At 41.6% G+C, this 24,267-nt stretch overlaps 1 long non-coding RNA gene across 1 annotated transcript; it reads right to left on the bottom strand.

The window, feature by feature from the left end:
• Positions 1-23,235: 23,235 nt before the first annotated feature.
• Positions 23,236-24,012, bottom strand: LOC120930835. Its single transcript, XR_005747731.1, has 3 exons — positions 23,935-24,012; positions 23,612-23,715; positions 23,236-23,443 (listed from the first exon to the last, which is right to left on the bottom strand). It is a non-coding gene; the product is annotated as an uncharacterized LOC120930835 (long non-coding RNA).
• Between the last annotated feature and the right edge of the window lie 255 nt (positions 24,013-24,267).

Below are 24,267 nucleotides of genomic sequence, written 5' to 3'. Positions count from 1 at the left end.
GTGGATCAGGCTCTTGCCTTGAGCACGGTCAAGAGTCAGATATCTGCTCTGGCTGTTTACTTTCAGCGTCCCTTGGCAGCGCACTCCTTAATACGCACGTTTGTGCAGGGGGTCCGGCATGTGGCCCCTCCGGTGCGCCCTCCACTGCCCCCATGGGACTTGAATTTGGTCTTCTCGGTGCTTCAACAAGCTCCCTTTGAGGACATTCGGAAGATCCCTTTGTTGACTCTGTCACAAAAGGTGGTTTTTCTGGTAGCAATTACTTTGATCAGACGGGTGTCTGAACTGGCGGCCTTGTCCTGCAAGGCCCCCTACTTGATCATCCATCAGGATAAGGTGGTACTGCGTCCGCAGCCCTCTTTTCATGAAATGTCCCCGCCCCCACCACCTATGGGATTGTGTCATACCAAGAAAATTAAATTAAAGTTTGAATAAAAAAATAATAATTTTGACTTACCTATGATTGGTGGAGCTTTTGTTGACAGTTGCCCTTAACAACGGTCCTCTAGCCCTATAAAAAGAATGAGGATGCGTCATCTGGGGGCAGAAGAACGGAGAAGATTTGGAGAAGCACATCTGCACTTCTTCTGTACTTGCCTGTCATGGAGCAGTTACTTCGCCAGATGATGGACCGGGCCGCTGCTTCGGATGGTGATAGCCTCTCTCCCTGGCTCTTCTCCAGTGTTTTCTCCTTCTCCCTCTTCTGCTAATCTTGGACCTGTTTTTTCCGGTCCTGCGGTGCTGAGTACCTCTTCCTCCCTTTCTCCATTCGTCATTCCCCCTGGTGTGCTCTCCCCCCCCCCCCGGAGCTCCTGTGTCCGGTGCTAGACTTCTGCAAGCAGCAAGTGGCGTTTCCGCTGTCTCCCGCCGTCGGATGTCGTCTGCTCCGCCTGAGTCATCAGCTGCTGGCCCTTCCGTCACACATGAAGTCGTTCGGCCTTCCTCTTCGGCTGGAATCGCTGGCGCGTGTGCAGTACGTCAAAGCAGAGCTACACAGAGGCAGCTTAAGCGTCCCCGCAGGTTCGAGTCCCCGCCTGGTCATGTAACTAAAGGACAGAAGACGAACAATGCTGTTAATTCTGCTGGTCTGCCTCAGTTCCATCACTCAACCCTGTTGTCATGGCAACTGGTAATAAACAGATGACTGGGAAGAAACGTCTTTGTAAAACTAAAGCTACTCCTTTCCCGACGGATCCCGTTACCATTGCGCCTGGTCAAGATCGTGAATCTCCTGATTTTGTCTTTTCTCCAAATCCACTGCCAGCAGGGTCTGCGAATGCCTCACCTGAAATAATTACAGCGCCTGCTGGTGAGTTTAATGGTTCTTCTCAAGTCGGGGAATTACTTTCTTCTTTTTCTAAATTTATGTCTATGTTTGCCAATTTATTTAATACTGTTAGTCAACTACAGTCAACTCCGCCTTCTGTATGGCTGGATCCTTTGTCAGAGGCTCATAGTAGCCCTGTCTCTACATTCAGTTGCCACGGCAACTGTTGTTCCTTCTGCGCCTGATGTTTTAATTCCTCCTTTAGTCCCAGAATCTTGCCTAAGGGAAGTTATGACATGCGATTTGTCTCCTCTAGGATTTCATTTATCTGGTGCGGTTAAAGAAAAAATTTGGAGAGGTGTCTATGTTGAAATCCTGTCTTTGCTTCCATCCAATCATGAGATTAAAGTGGTTAAGAAGGATGGGGATCATAAAGGTGATGATAAAAGAAAATTGGCGCCATGCTCTTAACAACTGGCTGCAGGCATTTTGCATTTATGCTAGCGTGCTAGGTGAACAGCGCCCTGATTTGTGTTCTGGCTTGTTCCAACATGTTGAAATAATTTTGGAAGCATACAAAAATTTTCAGGGATTTTCATGGTTCTATTATGATGAGGCGTTTCGCCAGAAGTTGTCCGTGCACAAATCTTTGAAGTGGGGTTCAAAAGATGTGGGTTTGTGGCTCAATCTTTTATTGCCTCAGAAGCCATTGGTTAAAGTTAATGTTTCCAGTGCCGGTAATACGTATAGGAGAGGGGTGTGTTTTCATTTCAATGATAGTGTGTAAGTGGCCTAACAGCTGTAAATACAAACACGAATGTAGTCATTGCGCTGGTTCTCACCCTGCTTCGCGTTGTCTTCTAACGCTTCTGCTCCTGCGAAAGAGCTTTTTCTTAAAAGCTACAACACCGGTGAACATTCTTTTTTTTTTTGTTCAATAAGTTTTTATTGAGAAAATAAACATTGAGGACAGAGAAATGAAAGTGAAGTACATTGCAGCTCGATACATTGCATTGGAGTACCAAGTATTATATGGACAACATTGTCATTCAGTACATAGTATTTACTTCTCTACTCATCCGGTGAATCAAGGAGAACAGTCGAATACTGTGACGAACCGATAAATGGGCATAACCACTGTTCCATGAGGACCAATATGACTACTTATGTCCCATTATATCAACGCATCAGAGCAGCAAAAGGGTATAGAACAGAGATAGAAGGTAGAAAAATAGCTAAGAGTAGAACAGAAAAAGGCAGAGAAGGGGGGGGGGGGGGTGACCAGCAACAGCAGGACGTTATCCATATATAGATATATGTGTGTAAAACCCTATAAGACATACATTATTTAGGATTGAGATAAAATATCGGCATAAGATGCAGTGAATTTAAATGCAAACCAGCAGGACCATATTTTCCATGCCAAATCGGTGAACATTCTAAGTATGCTACCTTGGCTTCACATGTATCCAGAACGTCAGAAAGCACTCGTCCTGCATGATGGTTTCCTGTTTGGTTTTAGCTTACCTTCTTTTTCTGGAGTCGGTTGTCAGGTTTTTCCTAATTTGCCTTCTATTTCTTCGAATATGACTGTTGTTCGTGATAGATTGAACAAAGAATTGGATGCTGGTAGAATTGAAGGTCCTTTTTCTTCCCCTCTTTTTCCTGATTTTCGGGTCTCTCCGCTTGGTATTATCCCTAAGACAGAACCAAACGCTTTTAGATTGATACATCATCTTTCATTTCCGTTTGGGTTTTCTTTGAACGATGATATTGATCCCTCTTATGTTCTGTTCAATATTCTTCGTTTGATGATGCTTTGTCCAAAATTAATGAGTGTTGGTGCTTCGGCTTTGCTCGCTAAGGCTGATATTCAATCCGCTATTCGGTTACTTCCTATTCATCCTTCTGCGTTTAACTCTTTGGGTTTTTGTTTTCAAGATGAGTATTACTTTGATAAGTGTCTCCCGAAGGGATGTTCGCTTTCATGTTATTATTTTGAACTTTTTTCAACATTTATTGAATGGGTTGTTAGTTGTTAGTAGGTTGATACACTTCTCTAGAGAAAACCTGATAATGAATAGGGAAGAGATAGACAGAGCATTTTCGGAGGCTCTTGACCCTTTTGGGAGAATACAGCTCAATGCTTTCTTACAATTATTTAGGCAACGCATCGTAGGAATACGAAAACCTTCTGATTTTGAACAGATCTGCCTAAAAAGAGAGCCACTTAGACACTCACTTTCAGTTATCTATGCTCTGTTGATAGATTTAGAAGCCCCTCAGGATCTGGGTTTTCTGCAGGCATGGGAAAGGGACCTGGGTATTACCTTCACGGAGATACAGAAAAAAAAGATACTGTTATTTGCACACAAAGCATCTATTGCAACGAAATATCAGGAAGGAGGGTACAAAATTTTGACTAGGTGGTATAGAACTCCGGCAGTATTGAATAAAATATATCTGCAAGTGGCCAATCAATGCTGGCGTTGTCAGAATGCGGAGGGTACCATTCTCCATATTTTTTGGGAATGTCCCAGATTGAAAGAATTTTGGACAATGGTGTCAGAAACGGTCTTAGAAATTACAGATACAGATTTGGGAGATAATCCATCAGTTTATCTACTTCATGATATCCCGTTATCTAACGAAAAATATAAAAACTCTCTTATAAGGCACTTGATTACTGCAGCAAAAGCATGTATCCCGGCCCTTTGGAAAAGTATGACAGCTCCAACCAAAATACAATGGATGGGGAGAATAGCAGACATTCAGCAAATGGAAAGTTTAACTATGATAATGAGAGAACAAGAAGAGAAATTTCGGGAGGTATGGGCGCCATATATTAAATATAGGGAACAAAGCCTGTAGATGGATATGGGGGGGGAAAGCGGTGAGCCCGATGTCCAAAAGAATGTTAATGTTGTTTTTTTTTTTTTTTGGGTTTATGTATTATATTTATGTTTTTGTGTCTGTGATAGTATGTTTGATTAATTTAGGTAGACCGGATGCGGAGGTTACTGGGATAATACCCCAGTTAAGAAAAATATATTGCACTGGGGCGGTATAATATGATTGTATCAGAAGTATGAGACAAACAAAGAGTAGGACGAACATAAAATATGCCATGTTAAGAATAATGTAAATGAGCCAAGGGGAGAAGGAATCGATGGGCAATGTTGAAGGATGAGCTATTGTATAGGTATTGGTGAATTTTGAATGTACACAAATGTATTGATGTATAATATGAGTGCAATGAGGAAAATAAAGAATTTATAAAAAAAGAAAGCACTCGTCCTGCATGATGGTTTCCTGTTTGGTTTTAGCTTACCTTCTTTTTCTGGAGTCGGTTGTCAGGTTTTTCCTAATTTGCCTTCTATTTCTTCGAATATGACTGTTGTTCGTGATAGATTGAACAAAGAATTGGATGCTGGTAGAATTGAAGGTCCTTTTTCTTCCCCTCTTTTTCCTGATTTTCGGGTCTCTCCGCTTGGTATTATCCCTAAGACAGAACCAAACGCTTTTAGATTGATACATCATCTTTCATTTCCGTTTGGGTTTTCTTTGAACGATGATATTGATCCCTCTTATGTTTTGTTCAATATTCTTCGTTTGATGATGCTTTGTCCAAAATTAATGAGTGTTGGTGCTTCGGCTTTGCTCGCTAAGGCTGATATTCAATCCGCTTTTCGGTTACTTCCTATTCATCCTTCTGCGTTTAACTCTTTGGGTTTTTGTTTTCAAGATGAGTATTACTTTGATAAGTGTCTCCCGAAGGGATGTTCGCTTTCATGTTATTATTTTGAACTTTTTTCAACATTTATTGAATGGGTTGTTGGTTGTCGTGCAGGTTCTAAAAACTTATTGCACTATCTGGATGATTTTCTGTTTATTGGTAAAGCAGGTTCATCTGATTGTTTGTTTATATTTATTTACCGAATTTAGGATTGTGTGTCGAGATTTTGGTGTTCCTTTGGCCGAAAAACAATCTGTTTTCCCTACGTCTTGTCTTGACTTTCTGGGGATTCAGATAGATACAGTTTCCATGGAATTCCGTCTTCCTGAAGAAAAGATTGTTAAAATTAGGATTTTGTTAGATTTCGTGCTTTCCAAACGTAAGGTCAAGTTGAAAGTGTTGCAATCTCTTCTTGGCTTATTGGCGTTTGCGTCCAGGGTTTTGCCGATGGGTCGGGTCTTTTCTAAGAGATTGTATAGGGCTATTTCAGGACTTTCTTCTCCTTTCCATTTTGTGAGAATTACTTCTGGAATTAGGGACGATCTTAAGATTTGGCATAGATTTTTGGCCACATTTAATGGTAGGTGTTTATGGCAGACTCCTTTTTGTTCAGCCTCTGCTCTTCATCTACATCCTGATGCTGCTGGGTCTTGTGGCTATGGTGCTTACTGGGATGGACATTGGTCTGCTGATTCTTGAAAGGATGCAGGTTTGACATCCAATATTGTTTTGTTGGAGATCTTTCCTGTTTTAGTGGCCTTGGAATTGTGGGGTGTTAATTTTAAGAATCGTCATATTTTACTTTTTTCTGATAATAGAGGTGTCGTTTTTGCTATTAATTGCCTATCGTCTAAATCTCTTCCGGTTATTGCTATACTTAGATTGTTGGTGTTTAAATGTTTAGATCTTAATATTTGGATTAAAGCCCAACACGTTCCAGGGACTGATAATCTTATTGCCAATGCTTTATCCCGCTTGCAGATTCAAGAATTTCAACGGTTGGTGCCGGATGCAGATCCTATTGGCCTATTTTGCCCTCCACACTTATGGGACCTTCGGTGAATCCTGTTTTTACTGCCATTAGGTGTTCTTTGGCACCCTCCACGTGGGCGTCGTATAAAGCTGCATGGACATTGTGGTGTTCTTTCCTGCTTTCTTTTGGATGTGATCAACCCCAGTTTTCAGAAGGCTTGGTTCTATCCTTTCTTAGTTTTCTAATGTCTCGCAGTTATTCACATTCCCATATTGTCAAAACTCTTTCAGGTGTTTCCTTCTTTGTGCGTCTGCAAGGTCTCAGGTCCTGTATGTCCTTTTTCTCAGTCAGGCATGCCTTGCAGGGTTACAGAAGAAAACATTTGGTCGCTGATAATAGATTACCGATCTTTGTCAATCTTTTGGGTCGTCTTTGTGACGTGTCTAAGGAGGTCTGTTTTTCTCCTTATGAATCTCTCTTATTTTCTTCAGCGTTTTGTTTGTTTTTTGGGCCCTATCGGGTCTCAGAATTGTTGCCACGTAAGGTTTCTGATGAATCAGGTTTATTCTTTCAGGATGTTTATGTTAGATCAGATTCTGCTTCGTAAGAGTAAGAACGATCCTTTGGGTCATGGTCGGTGGATTACCTTGCGGGCTGATCCCAGCGCTCGCTATTGTATTTGTTCTTTACTTAGGCGTTTTCTGGAAGTAAGGCCTGTTTTTCATAAACAATTTTTGATACATGTCACGGGGGCTCCGGTGACTATTTATCAGTTCCAGGCCGTTCTACGTAGATGCCTCAAAGCATTACAGTTAGGACACCTGCGGTTTTCATCTCACTCTTTTCGTATAGGTGCAGCCACTACAGCAGCTATGGTTGGTCTTTTTTTTTTTTTTTTCTCCGCTCAGTCAATAACTTTCTTGGTGACTTTCTCATGGAAGATGGACCCCCATTGTCTCCGAAGAAGTTTTAGCATCATCTGCGGTTGTGTAATTTCCCCCCTTTTTTTTTTTTTTTATAAATACAGAGTGAATTACATTTTACAGCCTAACCAGAGACTGAGGCCCCATACACACGAGAGGATTTATCCGCAGATACGATCCAGCGGACCGTATCCGCGGATAAATCCTCTCGAGGATTTCAGAGGATTTCTATGCGATGGCGTGTACACACCATCGCATTGAAATCCGCGCTGAAATCCTCTGCCGATGACGTGTCGCGCCGTCGCCGCTATTATGACGCGGCGACGGGCGCGACGCTGTCATATAAGGAATTCCACGCATGCGTCAAATCATTATGACGCGTGCGGGGAATCCCTTTAGATGGATGGATCCGGTAAGTCTGTACAGACGAGCGGATCCATCCGTTGGAATGGATTCCAGCAGATGGATTTGTTGTGCATGTCAGCAAATATCCATCTGCTGGAAATCCATCCCAGGGGAGATTTCTCTGCGGATAAATATCGATCTATCCGCAGAAACCCATTTGATGGGATTTATCTGCGGATAGATTCTATGGTGTGTATGGGGCCTCAGGGTATACCTAAATTATACCCAATGGTACCCCCCCCCCAGTACCTTACCCCCCCCCCCCCCACCATCTCGAGACTCCACATTACTAATATGTCCCAACATCTACTTGGATTTTCTATCTCTCCCTCAAATTTTCCAAATATCCTCTGTTTTTTTTTAACTCATTCCAATTTGCCCATTTGCCCCTATGCTCAGCAATTTCCTCGTCTGCCCTATCTTTCCACTCCTGTAGGTATCTTCCACAGACTCCATCCACTCCCATACTTGTGGGCTTTCTGCTTCCCTCCACTTTTTTGGAATCAGACGTTTGGCTGCATTCAATAAATGGGGGGGTCAGCGATTTTTTATATGCTTTTATACTCTCATTCCCCCCGTGGAACAAAACAACCCATGGGTCTTCTATTACCTCTTTTTTAGTAATCACCTTAATAAGTGGAAGGATTTTTTTCCAATAATTTTTAATTACCGGGCAGTCCCACCAAAGATGAGCCATTGTCCCCCTTACTGTACATCCTCTCCAACAGTCTGCTGACTGTCCGTCTCTGTATTTACTGATTTTATCTGGGGTAGCGTACCACCCAGTTAAGCATTTAAAATTCATCTCGGCAGTCCTTACATCTGTTGCGGAGGTGTGGGTCATTTCTATTATTCTTGTTACTGACGATTTCCCTCTGGGAGCTTTCAGTTCTCTTTCCCATTTTAAAATATATTTTGGGATTTCTAACTCTTCCCTTTTTAAACAAATACCTGTAAATTTTAGAGATATTACCTTTTGAGCTATTGCTGGTACAAAGTTTTTCTATCGGTGTGTATTCTTCGATTGGTCGAAGAGGTAACGGTAGGCGCTTAATAAAGAGCGCCAACTGCATATATCGCCATTCGTCCAGCCTCATGGATTCTATCTTTGTTTTAATTTCGTGATGTGTCATTATCTTACCCTTTTGTATTATATCGCTGACCTGTGTCCTATTTTTAATCCAGTTCCCTCCCACCCCTTCAGTCCCGGGTGCAAAGAATTCATTATCTTTAAGGTCCATTAGTGGGGAATTAAATTTTGATTTCAACTGTTTGTGTACTCTATCCCAAACCCGCAGTGCATTAATTGTTATCTCATGTGCTAAAGTGTCTAAAGTTCTATGTTGAGGTGGGTTCCATATAATTCGCCCCAATTGTGCCCTTGCAAGTGCGCATTCGATATTAATCCATCTTTTGTCTGTGTTTTCTTTGGCCCACTCTATTATTCTCGCGAGAACCGTTGCAACATAATATTTATTTATGTCTGGGACCGCCAGCCCGCCCATTTTCTTTTTCTGTTTTAGTACTTGAGCTGCGATCCTCTGTCTTTTATTTTTCCAGATATAGTTCATCAGAAGGGAGTTTAATATTTTTATATACGTCTGTGGTACCGCTACTGGGACCATTTGAAATTTATAGATTATTTTTGGGACTAAGACCATTTTTACCACATTTATCCTACCAAACCATGAAATTGGCCGATGGTAGATTGTTTTAATCTCTTGTTTGATTTAGTTTAGGAGGGGGATATAGTTGGCTCTATACATTTTCCTTAGAGAGTTTACAAGTTTTATGCCGAGATAATTTATTTCTTTTTTCCAGGAAAAACTGAATGCCATTTGAAGGTATCGTTTTTCCCCCTAAGAGATATTGACATTCAGTATCTCCGTCTTAGATACGTTCATTTTAAAATTTGAGACCTCACCGTACTGTGTAATATTTGCCATTAGGATCGGAAGTGTGTTTCTGGGGCTACTTATAAAGAATAGAACATCGTCCGCGAAGGCGGCCAGTTTATGCTCTTCTGTACCAACCTTGGCTCCCGCAATATCTGGGTTTTTACGTATCATTGCCAAAAGGGGTTCCAGCGAAAGAACGAAAAGAAGAGGGGATAGGGGACACCCCTGTCTAGTCCCATTCCTCATCTCTAGGGGAGTGGATAAAAACCCGTTGATTTTGATCCTGGCGCATGGGTGATGATACAGGGTTTTAATCCGCCTCACCATCCTCGGACCTATACCTATATTTTCTAACGTTTGAAACATGAGCCCCCAGTCTACCCTGTCAAACGCTTTTTCAGCGTCTACTGACAGGAGTAGACCGGGGGACCCACTATCTTTAATCTGCCGAAGGAGAAGGAGCGCCCTGACCCCGTTGTCCTTACCCTCTCTGCCTGGTATAAAGCTCACCTGGTCAGGATGCACTATAGTTGTCATTAACCCCTTTATGCGTTCGGCCAATATCTTGGCATACAACTTTGTATCTGCATTTAACAATGAGATTGGCCGGAAGCCTGAACAGAGTGTATTATCTTTCCCCTCTTTTTTTATTACAGTAATAGTTGCTTCCAGTGCCTCCCGACTCATCTCATATTCAGCCCCTAGCCTGTTGAAGTAATGGCAGAGTCTGGGAATCAAAATGGAACCGAACCGATGCAAATAAAAGGTCGTAAAGCCATCTGGGCCTGGGCTTTTACCCTTAGCTGAGTTTTTTAGGGCTAATCTCACCTCCTCCTCTGTTATAGGCTCCTCCATTTTTGAGGTTGCTTGAGAATCTATTTTAGGTAGATTAGCCTTCTGTAATACTGCTCTTATTTTAGCTTCTTTCTCTTCGGGGTTCCACTCCTTTTGCTGTACATCATATAGGCCTTCGTAGTATTTTCTGAACACTTCGGCAATATCCCTAGTTGAGTTAACTGTTTCCCCGTTCTTTTTTTGAATCTTCTCTATAAAGTTTCTCGCTTTCTTTCTTTGTACCATTCGCGCTAAATGCTTACTAGGTTTGTTACCTCCAATGGCCCAGATTCAAGAAGCACTTGCGCCCGCGCAACCATAGGTTGCGCGGCGCAAGTGCTTACTTGCTCCGGTGTAACGAGTGCTCCTGATTCAGGAACCTTGTTACACCGACTGCAGCCTAAGATATGACAGGCATAAGCCTCCTTATGCCTTCATATCTTTGGCTGCATTCTTGCGTTGGCCGCTAGGGGGCGCGGCCATTGTGATCTGTGTATAGTATGCAAATTGCATACTAACACCGATTCACAAAAGTTGCGCGGGCCCTGCGCACGCAAGGTACGGAGTTTACGTACGGCAACTTTAGCATAAGGCTGCTCCTACTCATAGTAGGCGCAGCCAATGCTAAAGTATAGCCACCCTTCCCGCTCGTGAAATTTGAATTTCACGTCGTTTACGTAAGTGATTCGTGAATGGCGCTGGACGCCATTCACGTTCACTTAGAAGCAAATGACATCCTTGCGACGTCATTTGCCGCAATGCACGTCGGGAAAGTTTCCCGACGGAGCATGCGCTGTTCGCTCGGCGCGGGAGCGCGCCTAATTTAAATGATTCCCCCCCCGGCGGGATCATTTACATTAGGCGCCCTTACGCAGGGCAAATTAGCATAGCGCCCGCGCAATTTACGGAGCTACTGCTCCGTGAATCGCGGGCAAATCGAAATATTTGCGTGGGCACAGAGCAAAAATCGTTGCCCTTTGCCCACGCAAATATTGCGCGGCTCTACCTGAATCTGGGCCAATGTATATTTCTCTATCCCTTCTATTTAGTAGTCTCCTGGTTTCTTGTTCTGAAAGTACTCTATATTCATCCCTTTTTAGAGTCAATGCATGGAGAGCTTCTTTCTTTTGGCCCTGTGTTTTATGGTCTTGTTCTAACTTATATATTTCTTCTATTAAGGATTTTAACTTCCTGGTACTTTCTTTCTTTTTCCTTGCGCCCTCAGCGATAAAGATCCCTCTTACATATGCTTTATAAGCATCCCATAGTGATGCCCCCGAGATCTCCTCCGTATCATTCTCCCTGAAGTAAAACTCCAGTTCCTTTTGAACTCTCCCTACCACCCCTTCGTCTTCAAGTAGACTTTCATCCAGTCTCCACGCTAGTTGATTTGATTTCTGTAATGAAGTACTAATTTTAATAGTTATAGGGGCATGATCGGAAAGTGTTGTGATCTCAATCCCTGCATCGATTACCCTATCAAGTAGCCTGTGATCTATGAGGATATAATCTATCCTCGAGTACGTCCCGTGCACAGGGGAGTAAAAGGTGTAGTCACGAGTTTTGGGATGTAGGACTCGCCATACATCAATCAATTGGTTATATGACATTCGTTGTTTCAGTTTTTTTAAATGGTCCCCTGTGCCCGGGACGAACTGTCAAGTATGGGATCCATGCAGCAATTGAGATCCCCCATTAGTACCACATGCCCCTCCTCGAAATCTTTTAATTTCCTTAGGATTCTATTTACATATTTAACTGAGTTCACATTGGGGGCATAAACATTTGCCAGGGTGAAGTCCACTCCTCCTATTTTAACTTTCAAAAATAAAAATCTTCCATCAGGATCGGTCAGTCTATTCCCCAGTGTGAACCGAACGCCCCTTGCAAATCCTATAGCAACCCCACGTGACCTCTTTGAGATTGTATCTCCATAAAACCATGTGGGGAAGTTGTGGGAAAACATCTTGATATTGGACTCTGATGTTAAGTGAGTCTCCTGTACAAAGACGACTTCTGCCTTATAGTATTCCAGTTCTTTAAGGATTTTAAATCTCTTGACATGAGAGTTCAATCCTCTAACGTTATATGAAAGAAATCTAATGTCCGTCATCTAAGGGAAAATAACGTGAGTCTACCTCTACCTTGTGGAGTCTCCGAGATGGTCCCCTCCCCCCCGCCCCCCCCATACCTCCCCCCCCCTTCTCCAACCCCCTCCCCCCCTCACCTCCCCCCCTTTGGCCCATTCTTGGCCTGGGAGCCCCTATTGGTATCCTCCTCTCCTTTTCCTTCGGCTCCCCTCCTAGTGGTTATGCTCAAGAACATCCCACGACTGCCCTCCCAACCGCATTCCACCCCGCCCCCCTCCCTCCGTCCAGGCAACTCTGCTTTTTTCTTTTTCTCTTTTCATTCTTTTTTTTTTTTTTATTATTATTTTTTTAATTATTAGCCCACCCAATCCGGCAAATCTGGAACTGTTAGATCCAATCTTTGACAGAACCCCGACAGCTCTTCTGGGTATCTCAATCGTGCAGATATCCCCCCCTTTAGACCAATAAGGCATGCGGGGAACCCCCATTGATACTTCACATTCTGCGAACGCATTAGTTCTAAAAGGGGTTTCAGATGTCTTCTCCTTGTTAATGTTTCTTTTGATAAGTCCGCGAAAATCTGAATCTCCTCTTCTTTGTATCTAATGGGGGATTTCCCCCTCAGCCTACCCCAGATCTTAGCTTTATCCTCATAGTTCCGAAACCGGACTATGACATCTCTGGGCCCCTTTCTTTCTAGCTGTTTGGGGTTCCCCACCCGGTGTACCCGTTCAATTTTAAGGGGCTTTGTTTCTGCCGTTTGGTCTAACAGGGGATTAAATATGGTATTCATGATGTTCCTTAGGTCTTCTCCCTTTTCTTCAATTAACGCACGGATTCTGAGGTTCTGTCGCCTATTGCGATTTTCCTGGTCTTCTATCCGGTACGCTAGAATTTTTTGATTATCTGACAGGAATTGAACTTGTGTTTTTAATTTATTCAGTTCACAGTCTTGTTCTTCAATTCTTTTTTCCGTCTCTTCCACTCTTTCTAAGAGACCCCCCAGATCCGTTCTTATCCTGTCAATTTCTGTTTTAATAAAATTTTCCATCCTTAGTAACATCACATCCATTTCAGCTTTTGATGGCGGGCGCGTCTCCTGACCCGTCTCATCTAGTCTACTTCACTCTTGTTCACTTTCTGAGGTCGTTTCCCCTTTAGAGCAGTCCGCACTGCCTTCCCCAGTCATAGCCTCTGGTTTCTTTTTTTCACTTTTCTTTGCCGTTCCAGGGCTTTTGGTGTTGCCCTCTTGAGTCATGTAGTGCTGTATTGAACTGGTTCCAGGTTTGCTTTTAGGCCCTTTTGAGGCAACGCCTCTCGTGGACCTATTCATTTTGTTAATAGGTCTTATTCTCTTACCCAGTTTGAGGGTGTTCTGGTGTTTAAGCTCCACAGCACTTTTAAACCAGTTTTATATATGGGGGACACAAGTCCTACCCCCCCAACGCGATTTTCCGCAAAACCAAAGGTTGTGCTCCAAGAGCCACAGTCCTGTTTGGCGGCACACCTAGGACAGTGCCAGAGGTTATACTCAAATTGCCAGGATCATAGGTAAAGGTACCTATGTTCCGAGTTTTAGCTTGCGGGTATAAACCTGCGGTCACAATTGCTATAATCTCGAGCGCTATCACTTCTCTATCCCCGGCAAGTTAGGGGGTACTCTGAGATTTCTAGTTCTTAAGCGCTTTTAAGAGCGTTCTGTATAGAAAGGCTCTAGGCCTAGTCCCCCCGACGGGTATTCAGTCAGGCAAAAAATTATGCGCCTGGGGCCGAGGTCATGGGTGGGACCAGGTAGGTAGCGAACCGAGAGATTATGCTTCAAAGTGCCGAGATTATGGGTAGGGGTGCTTATGATCCGGATTCTAAGTCCTGTAACAGATACTTAATCACTGTGTTCCTGAGTATATGGATCCAGGTGATCTACCATACATTCCTTGGAACGCTGGGGTTCGAAATAGCTATACACTCGGAGTACTATGATTCCGAGACCCTAGTGATACTCCGGGTATTTGCAAACACACGTGGAAGCCTGCCCTCAAGGTGATAGGTCTACACACACATATATATATATATATATATATATATATACATACATACATATACACATATATGTACCCAAAGGGTCCAAGTGTATCTACTTCACGGCTCGGTTTAAATCACTGATTGACCAGTTCGTCCCAGACAACTCAGGACAGGAAACCAGTAAAAAGACACTGTCTAATCAGCTACTGCAATGCCTACACCATGTATCTTCAAAGTACCTTACACCAAACAAGCAGTGCGGTCCCATTCGAGTACCGTTAATACAGTTCGCTTCTTGCGGGCATACTATCCAGCTTCTTGAGTTTAATGTTTAGGCAATAATCTGGGAGTGCTGGAGCCGGTGAGCCGCCAGACCACCCCAAGCGGCGCAACCAACCCCCGCTCCCTACCAGATCCCCACCAGTTCTTTACCCAGTATCTCAGTATGTCTTAAACCAAAGCACAACGTTCCATTGAATGCATCTTTGTATAACTTAACAGAAAGTTGCTATTGGATGTTTGTCTTTACAGTCATTGATTGGGAGCAGTATAGTTTGATTCAAAGCAAAAGAAAGCAAAGAAAAGAACAGATATAAGGGATGTCAATTTCTTTACATCCCATCTTCAGGGCTAGTTCACCCCAGTCTCATGCTTTAGTGAGAGTTGCGCCTGGTCCCCTCTCTACATCATATTATAGATCATTATTCAGTCCAACTATAAGGAAGGTATTCAATTACAGTAAGGGGATAAGAGAATGGAGAGGGGGGGTCCAGGGGGAAGCAGGACCCGACCCAGTTCGGCTCAAGCTGAGCGTCTCACCACTCCTCAGAGCCCTTCCTCCGTCTGACCGACCGACCTCAGGGTTATGCCATTTCCTAGGGGATCTCCCGACAGGAGCCCCTGTCGCAACACCTGCAGCCTGTTGTCCTTCCTTACGCTGCGCCGTGCAATCACGTACAGGGCAGAGTATTCGCCGGAGGGTCATGTGACTCCGAGTGGCGTTGAAAGCTCCGTCCCGGATGACACTGTCAGCGTCGGATCCTCGGCGGGGAGCGGAGATGACTCGTCCGCACGCTCATCTGGGCTTGCAGCCTCTCACGCTGCAGTCTGCCATTCCATCGGTGTAGTCAGTGGCAGGACTCCCAGTACAGCGTGCGCCGCTCGCAGTCGTGGAGCGCTCCGGCACCTCCCACCTTCCGACGCCTCACGTCCTCCTCGGACGCATCACGTCTATGCTAGCTATGGTTGGTCTTAATGAATCTGTGATTAAAAAAAATTGGTGGTTGGTGTTCAAATTGTTATAGATCTTATGTTAGACCTAATTTTCAATTTTAATTTTAGATGCCCGATATAACGTGTGGATAATAGGACATTCCTATATTTTCTGGGCTCAGAAGAGAGCTGAATGGAGAGTGTATGGCGATAACTTAGGTTTACCTCATCGTAATTTTACTGTTTATTGGTATGGTCTAGTGGTATGCTTTGGAGCAATTTACGTTCTGTTCGAACACAATTACATATTTGTTGGCCCGTACCACAGATCATCATTTTCCACCTAGCTGGCAATGATCTTGGAAAACGCAAGACATTAGAATTAATTTCACAGATTAAGCTTGATATGTTGTGTTTGCATTCTGTTTTACCGGATGCTATTTTAGTTTTTTCTGAAATTATCCCTCGCTTAGATTGGTTGCTTTGTCCTGAGCGTAAGTATTTGGAAAAAATTTGTAAGCGACTTAATAGGTCATTGGATAAATTCATGCCTTTTGTTCATGGTATGTCTTTTAGGCATGTGAACTTAGAAGGTGGATTGCCTGGTTTTTATAGACCAGACAAGGTGCATTTATCCGATATTGCTCTGGACATCTTAAATTTGGACTTAAATACCTGTGTTGAATTGGCTGTCGCCTTGGTGGGGTGCCATGCCCCTTGAAATTGGGCCTGGTGTGTGGGATGATATATTTCATTTTATTTAGCTTGAGCTTAAATGGCTAAGCTAATTTTATTATTATAGAATATATACAGTTTTGTTCAAAATTATTCAACCCCCCAATGCTGTAAAGGGTTTTAGGGAATTTAGTGTACATTTGTAATTGTATTCAGAATGAAATCCTACAAGGACTTCTTAAAGAACCATATGCAACTAAAATGGCATCAATTGGTTATGTAATACAGTAGTAAATGTTTATTTTGTGAATTCTTCATTTACACAATTATTCAACCCCTTAAAGACTACCACTCTGAAGAACAGAGGTTCATTGAAGTGTTTTCAATCAGGTATTGAAAACAACTGTGGATGTCAGGGAGCAGCAATACAGCCTAATAAGCACCAATTAGGCAGCTTTAAAATGACTGTGATACTCGGCTCCTTCTAGACATTTACTGGTGTGGTTACAAACATGGTGAAGTCAAGAGAATGGTCCAGGAAGACAAGAGAAGAGGTGATTACTCTTCACAGGAAGGGCAATGGCTATAAGAAGATTGCAAAGATGTTAAACATACCAAGATACACCATAGGAAGCATCATTCGCAAATTCAAGGCAAAGGACACCGTTGAAACGCTACCTGGTCGTGGCAGAAAGAAGATGCTGACTTTGACTGCTGTGCGCTACCTGAAGCGTAGAGTGGAGAAAAGTCCCCGTTTGACTGCTGAGGAACTGAGAAAAGATTTGTCAGATGTGGGTACTGAAGTTTCTGCTCAGACAATACGGCACACACTGCGTAATGAAGGCCTCCATGCCAGAACTCCCAGGTGCACCCCCTTGCTGTCTCCAAGGAATAAGAAGAGTTGACTGCAGTATGCCAAAAGTCATGTGGACAAACCACATAAGTTTTGGGATTGTGTTCTGTGGACTGATGAAACAAAATTAGAACTGTTTGGGCCCATGGATCAACGCTATGTTTGGAGGAGGAAGAACAAGGCCTATGATGAAAAGAACACCTTGCCTATTGTGAAGCATGGTGGGAGGTCAATCATGCTTTGGGGCTGTTTTGCTTCTGCAGGTACAGGGAAGCTTCAGCGTGTGCAAGGTACCATGAATTCTCTTCAGTACCAGGAGATATTGGATGACAATGTGATGCAGTCCGTCACAAACCTGAGGCTTGGGAGACGTTGGACCTTTCAACAGGACAATGATCCCAAGCATACCTCCAAGTCCACTAGAGCATGGTTGCAGATTAAAGGCTGGAACATTTTGGAGTGGCCATCGCAGTCACCAGACTTAAATCTGATTGAGAACCTCTGGTGGGACTTAAAGAAAGCAGTTGCAGTGCGCAAGCCTAAGAATGTGACTGAAATGGAGGCTTTTGCCCATGACGAATGGGCGAAGATACCCGTAGATCGCTGCAAGACACTTGTGTCAATCTATGCTTCACGTTTAAAAGCTGTTATAACTGTAAAAGGATGTTGTACTAAGTACTAAGATTGAATGTCACTTGGGGGTTGAATAAAACTGATAATGATGTGAGCACAGAAAAGACATTTGTGGTAATTTCATTATAAATGTTATGTTATATTTGTCTGACCTACACGTGCCTCTTTGATTTAATTGTAAGCAGGATGACTGAATGATCAAAATCAATGTCAAACTGGCCAAAACAATCAATTTCAGTGGGGGTTGAATAATTTTGAATACTGCTGTGTATATATATATATATATATATATATATATATATATATATATATGTATATGTATATATATATATATATATATGTATGTATATATATATATATATATATATATATATATATATATATATATATATATATATATATATATATATATAGTTATATGCTAATAAAATGAGTTAATATATTTAAATTGATTATTTAATTTTGATTTAAGAATTGTTTTGATAAAAAACAATTCATTTATACCTATAAATAAAGGCCACGGCCATTTCATACCACAGGTATAATTTTGTAGTATTATTTATCCATAGAAATATTATATTAGTTTAAAAAAAAAGTTATGACTACAGTCCCATGAAGGTGAAGGGCGGGACATGAAATGTCCCCGCCCCCACCACCTATGGGATTGTGTCATACCAAGAAAATTAAATTAAATTAAAGTTTGAATAAAAAAAAAATGTACTTACCTATGATTGGTGGAGCTTTTGTTGACATTTGCCCTTAACAACGGTCCTCTAGCCCTATAAAAAGAATGAGGATGTGTCATCTGGGGGCAGAAGAACGGAGAAGATTTGGAGAAGAACATCCCACCCTCCCTCCCTGTCGTGGCCTTTTTATGAGGTTTTAATCCCTTCTTGTAAGGGAATGATATATTTCATTTTATTTAGTTTGAGCTTAAATGGCTAAGCTAATTTTATTATTATAGAATATATATATATATGGTTATATGCTAATAAAATGAGTTAATATATTTAAATTGATTATTTAATTTTGATTTAAGAATTGTCTGATAAAAAACAATTCATTTATACCTATAAATAAAGGCCACGGCCATTTCATACCACAGGTATAATTTTGTAGTACTATTTATTTATTTATTTTTTAAAAAAGGTTATGACTACAGTCCCATAACACAGACACACATAGGCACACCTCCAGCTCTGCAGCCTAGCAGTTTTCGTTGGCACTCTTATGAGTTGATATGTGTCTAGAGAATTTATTGTAGTAATTATAGACCCATTTTTATGCTATATTTCTGTGAAGAGTTCTCTTTCATGTTCCCTTGTAAAATTAATTCCTTGTCATACTGGTTTTCAACCACATGATGGAGTTCCGCAGACGAAGGAGAATCTTGTCTCCTGATTCTGCTGGACCTAAGCGCAGCCTTTGACACGGTAGACCACAAACTGTTACTGATGCGACTAGCCAAGGTAGCAGAAGTCGCAGAAGGTGATTTACCATGGTTTTCTTCCTTTCTTGAAAACCGATCACAAACAGTTAAATTGGGTTGTTTCACGTCGGAAAAGCGCACGGTGTCATGTGGAGTCCCCCAAGGATCCCCCCTGTCACCGGTGCTTTTCAACATCTATCTTCGCCCTCTCTTTGATATTATCAGTAGCCAAGAACTACTCTATCACTCTTATGCAGACGATACGCAACTGTATTCTCGCATCTGCAACAAAAAGGATCATCATCTCAGTTTAGAGAAATGTCTCTCTTTGATAGAAAACTGGATGACTAAGAGTTATCTTAAACTCAACAGTTCAAAAACAGAACTCCTTATGTTTCACGCCAGCCGAAAGAGTCAACTGGCAACAACCTTGACACCCCCGCCCATTCTGGGCCAAATCATCACCCCTAGCTCCAAAGTCAAAAGTCTCGGGGTCATCTTCGACACCTTCATGACAATGGACGCACAAATAGGGTCAGTAGTCAGCGGAGCGCACCATCTGTTGCGCCTACTACGCAGACTTATTCCATTTATCCCCAAAGAAGACGTAGCAGTCGTGGTGGGAACAATCGTGAATTCCAGACTGGACTATGCAAATGCCCTTTACCTCGGACTCCCAAAGTACCAAATCTCTCGTCTGCAAGTCGTACAAAATACGGCCGCCAGACTTGTGACTGGGAAAAAAAAATGGGAATCAATCTCACCTTCGTTGAGAACCCTTCACTGGCTGCCAGTAAAAGACAGAATTGCATTTAAAGCACTCTGCCTGACACATAAGTGCATCCATGGGAAGGCTCCGCAATATCTTTGCGACAAGATAGAACCTCACAATTCGAATCGCGTTCTGCGATCCACCGACCAAAATCTGGTCAGGGTACCAAAAACCAAATACAAGTCCAAAGGAGAAAGAAGGTTTGCTTTTCAGGGTCCTAGACTATGGAACGCTTTACCAACCAGCATTCGGTTGGAGGAAAACCACCTGACTTTCAGAAGACGAATCAAAACTCTGCTCTTTTGATGTCATGAGACACGAACAACTAGCGCCCAGAAGCGATTCAGTTCGCATGCGCCGCGCTTTATAAGTTTTTCATTCATTCATTTTTTCATTCATTCATAGTTATTTCTATTAGGTGTCCTTATTTTATCGACCACATGAGGGAGCACCGGACGGCCAAGTCATGTAATTTTCAGTCTTTGTACTGACACGAAGATTCTATTGGTCCCTCTCCTTTTGAGATAGGAATACCCGCCAATAAACATACTGTGCTATTAACCCCGCACTTAATACTAGCCCGCCGACATGTTGACAATTGCCTCCATGACGACGCGGCACACTATATCAGTCACTGCCTTCACCTACGGCTCCAAATCATATGATTAAGTGGCGTGACCAGCCACGTAATGCGTGAGGCAAGCTGCGAGCTGTCGGTGACGTCATCTCTGCTCTCGGCCGGGAGCAGAGAAGTTCATTACATCTGATGTTCGTCACTGGAATTTGAAATGTGAGTGTTTTATTGCCTTTTATTAAAGTTACTTTGCGATTTTACACATTGTGAGCGTATTCCTCCTTACATGCACCTTGTGGGAGCCATTGGTTCAAGAAAAGAGGGACTGGAATTGTGATCAAACGCTGCTGCTGTGTTTGTAAGTAAAAGTGATCTGCAGACATATTGGGGAAGTGAAGCTGCGGCCAGTGGGAATTCATAAGGCTTACTATTAGCCTCTTAGAGGTGAGAGGCTGGTGTTACTGGTCACTTGAAGTGGAGCACGTTTTTTGGATTTGTCTTTGAGCACTGCACTTTAAGAATAATCCTGTGGACATTCTACTACCTTCGGGCTGCATGTCTTGGATTTTTTTCCCTGGATTATTATCCTTGCACATTATAATTCACAATTGCATGAAGACTTTTTCACTATTTTTTCTTAATATGTTTGGACTTCAGTTATATTGATTTACCTATTGGATGAAAATAGTTCTGTTGCACTTTATTAGCACTTATCACTTTTATGCACTTTAAATATTTATTGCTGCACCCATATTTATATATTGTATATTTTTATTGATGTTATCACTGGTATAATCATTTGTTATTAATTTTATATACATCATCAGTGAGCACATTGCACTTTATTTACCAGGTTATTCATTTGTGTAATATTGGCAAGGGCCCCAACACCCCCCATTCCTCATATACTAATAGTGTGTGAACATTACTTAGTTGTGGTCGCTGCCTAGTTTAAAACATTTAGTTCACTATTATTTTGGTGGATTTATATTTATTATTAAGTAGTAGCTATTCTCATTATTAGTGTGGTTTGCGCATTAGTTTCCCCCATTGCTCATACTCTTATGACTCGCCCACCCTCCCTTCCTGGCAAACTCTCACAAGAGTGTGTGAGAGAGCTGTGCATGATGTCATAAGCCTAGGCTTTTTACCAGACAAGAAACAGGAAGTGGGCTGTATAAGGTTTTTACTGGGAGAACTAAAATGTTTTACTATCCAAAGTTAAAACAACAAGGGCAGAAGATTTAATAGATGGAAAGTTGAAAAAATTACTGAAGGTCCACTTTAAGTACAGAAATTCTATATTCTTCATCATCCATTAAGGGATACAAGAACATAGTAATTAAAAAACAAGTCAAACATCCAAAAGCAGTGAAACTGAGGGGTGGGCAACAGCCTCTGAACAATCCAATGGATATGAAACATTTATTTTAAGAATATCTGAAGAAATCAATGTGTGAACAAGGCTATAGAAAAAGGGGGAGAGCAAATATGGAAATTGATACTAACAAAGAAAGGCACCAAGAAAGAAGCTGATGTTCCAGAGCAGGACAGGTAACAACACCAAGGGGAGGCTGCTATTCTGAAAGAATGACGAGCCTCAACAATGATTTGGAGGGCAAAAAAATGACCAACATAGGGAAAAACAGCAAAAAAGAGGAACTAAGACGGGACTTTGAAGGCACCAATGGACACTTAGAAATGAAGACAGTAGTTTTAAGTTTAGGAATTTTATTAGTAAAAATGTTTTAAATCCATGTAGAATTAAAACATGATGCATACAAGAGGATAGATCATGCATGTCAAGATTAGACAATAATATATGATGTCATTCCTCAAAAAAAGTAATACTGTGACACAACAATACCCCTACACGTTTCAACTACAGCAGTCTTCTTCAGGGAGTTCTTATGTTGAGTACACACAGGTCAGTGATCCATATATGTCCAACAAGACCAGAAACATGAGGCCCAGAATTTTATGGAGCAGGGTGGAGGGAACATCGTAGGTCCAATAGCCAGGATTTACTAACTGGGTATATTCAAACAGGAGCATAGGGATATGGCTGACCAACAAAGAGATCTTGGATTGGTAAAAAGACCTGTATAAACAAATACCACCCCCTGGAAAGAAAACAGGGAGTACCTAAAATGTAGCCCAAACAGAAACAGTCATCTTAAAAAAGGTGCCGTGTGTGTGTGTGTGTGTGTGTGTGTGTGTGTGTGTGTGTATATATATATATATATATATACATACATATATACATACACAGTGCCTTGAAAAAGTATTCATACCCCTTGAAATTTTCCACATTTTGTCATGTTAAATCAAAAAACTTAAATGTTTTACTAAAACTAAGAACTTTTTGTTGGTCAACCATATCCCTATACTCCTGTTTAAATATACCTGTTTAGTGAATCCAGACAATTGGACCTACAATGTTCCCTCTACCCTTCTCTATAAAATTCTGGGCCTCTGGTTTCTGGTCTTGTTAAACCTGTGCAGATCACAGTAAGGATTTTCTTTAATGGATTCACCTATACATTTTGATATATCTTCCCACCTATCCTGGGTTTTGTGCCCCTTACGGGTGTGTGGTTATACATGAGATATTGATCTAATTTGTATATACTAGGCTGCCCTCCTTTATATAGCCTCTTGATTCCTGGATGTTTTGGAGCTGAAATTGTCCGCATATGATTCTTTCACCTATATTTTGTAAGATATATGAAAACAAAAGGAGGGGGATGGGAAGGGAAGGAAAAACACAAAACTAGGGATGATCAGAAAGGAAAAGAAAAAGGAAAGAGGGAGGGGGAGGGGGGACAAGATACACAAGGAAAGCACTCACATTGGCCGCATCCGTAATGATAAGAATATAGAACAGTACCCCTTCAAGAAGAGTGGGCAAAATCGGACTTTGAGGCTCGTGGAAGTATAAAAATATATATTTTATTACATAAATTTACAAAATGTACACTAACAATGGTATAATGGAATGCAACTGCTAACAATCGCAATACAACCATTCAGAACAAGAGAATAGTGAAAGAATCCTATTGAAGTCGCCTACGCGTTTCACCGTGGGTCTTCTTCAGGACGAAATGAACAGGATTATTGCTACTATGTAGCCATGATTTTCACAATCTGTGAATAGTACACATCATATTAGTACAGCATAAAAAATGATAATGATGATATTTACATAAAGGAAAAAATTCCTAAAACATATATCTTTATCAATTGATTAAAACCAGCGAAAAAAACACACAAATTTTTGCAATACATATGGGTTACAACATGTGGCTACATCACCTGATACACAGCGGTGGATATAATCATCCAGGAAGATTCCAATGATAGATGAAATATATACCGATGGTAGTAGAGTACAAAAAATATGTTTAGAGATCGATGATCTGATAAAGAGGGGGAGGAAAAAAGCAATAAGCGCATATTTACGCTAACAATATATGTATATGTGTAAAACCTTAAGCATTATAATACACCCCTATATATATGTCTACATGCGTATATATGTCCATGGAGAAAAAGAAGTAAAGAAAATAAATTGCAAAGTCTTACATCCTATAATATATAATAGGGCAACAAGTAGACCATGTTGATTGGAAACATACCGCAGGTCCAGGCCAAATATGTCAATAATGACATGAGCAAATACACATTACAGTCCCCAGTTAGTGTACATTTTGTAAATTTATGTAATAAAATATATATTTTTATACTTCCACAAGCCTCAAAGTCCGATTTTGCCCACTCTTCTTGAAGGGGTACTGTTCTATATTTTTGTAAGATATACTCACATTTTCAATGTTTGATATATATGTTTAAAAATGATTTTTGCAAAATGTCTTTCTGATTGACATTTGTCTTTTTGTGTTTAGTTATCAATGTACTCCTCAACAAAATAACTCCCTGAAGAAGATACTGTTGAAACGTGTAGAGGGTAT

This window comes from Rana temporaria, chromosome 3, assembly GCF_905171775.1.
Source record: "Rana temporaria chromosome 3, aRanTem1.1, whole genome shotgun sequence".
Taxonomy (NCBI): Eukaryota; Metazoa; Chordata; class Amphibia; order Anura; family Ranidae; genus Rana; species Rana temporaria.
The sequence above is the reverse complement of the archived record's forward strand: the minus strand, read 5'-3'. Positions and strand labels throughout refer to the sequence as shown.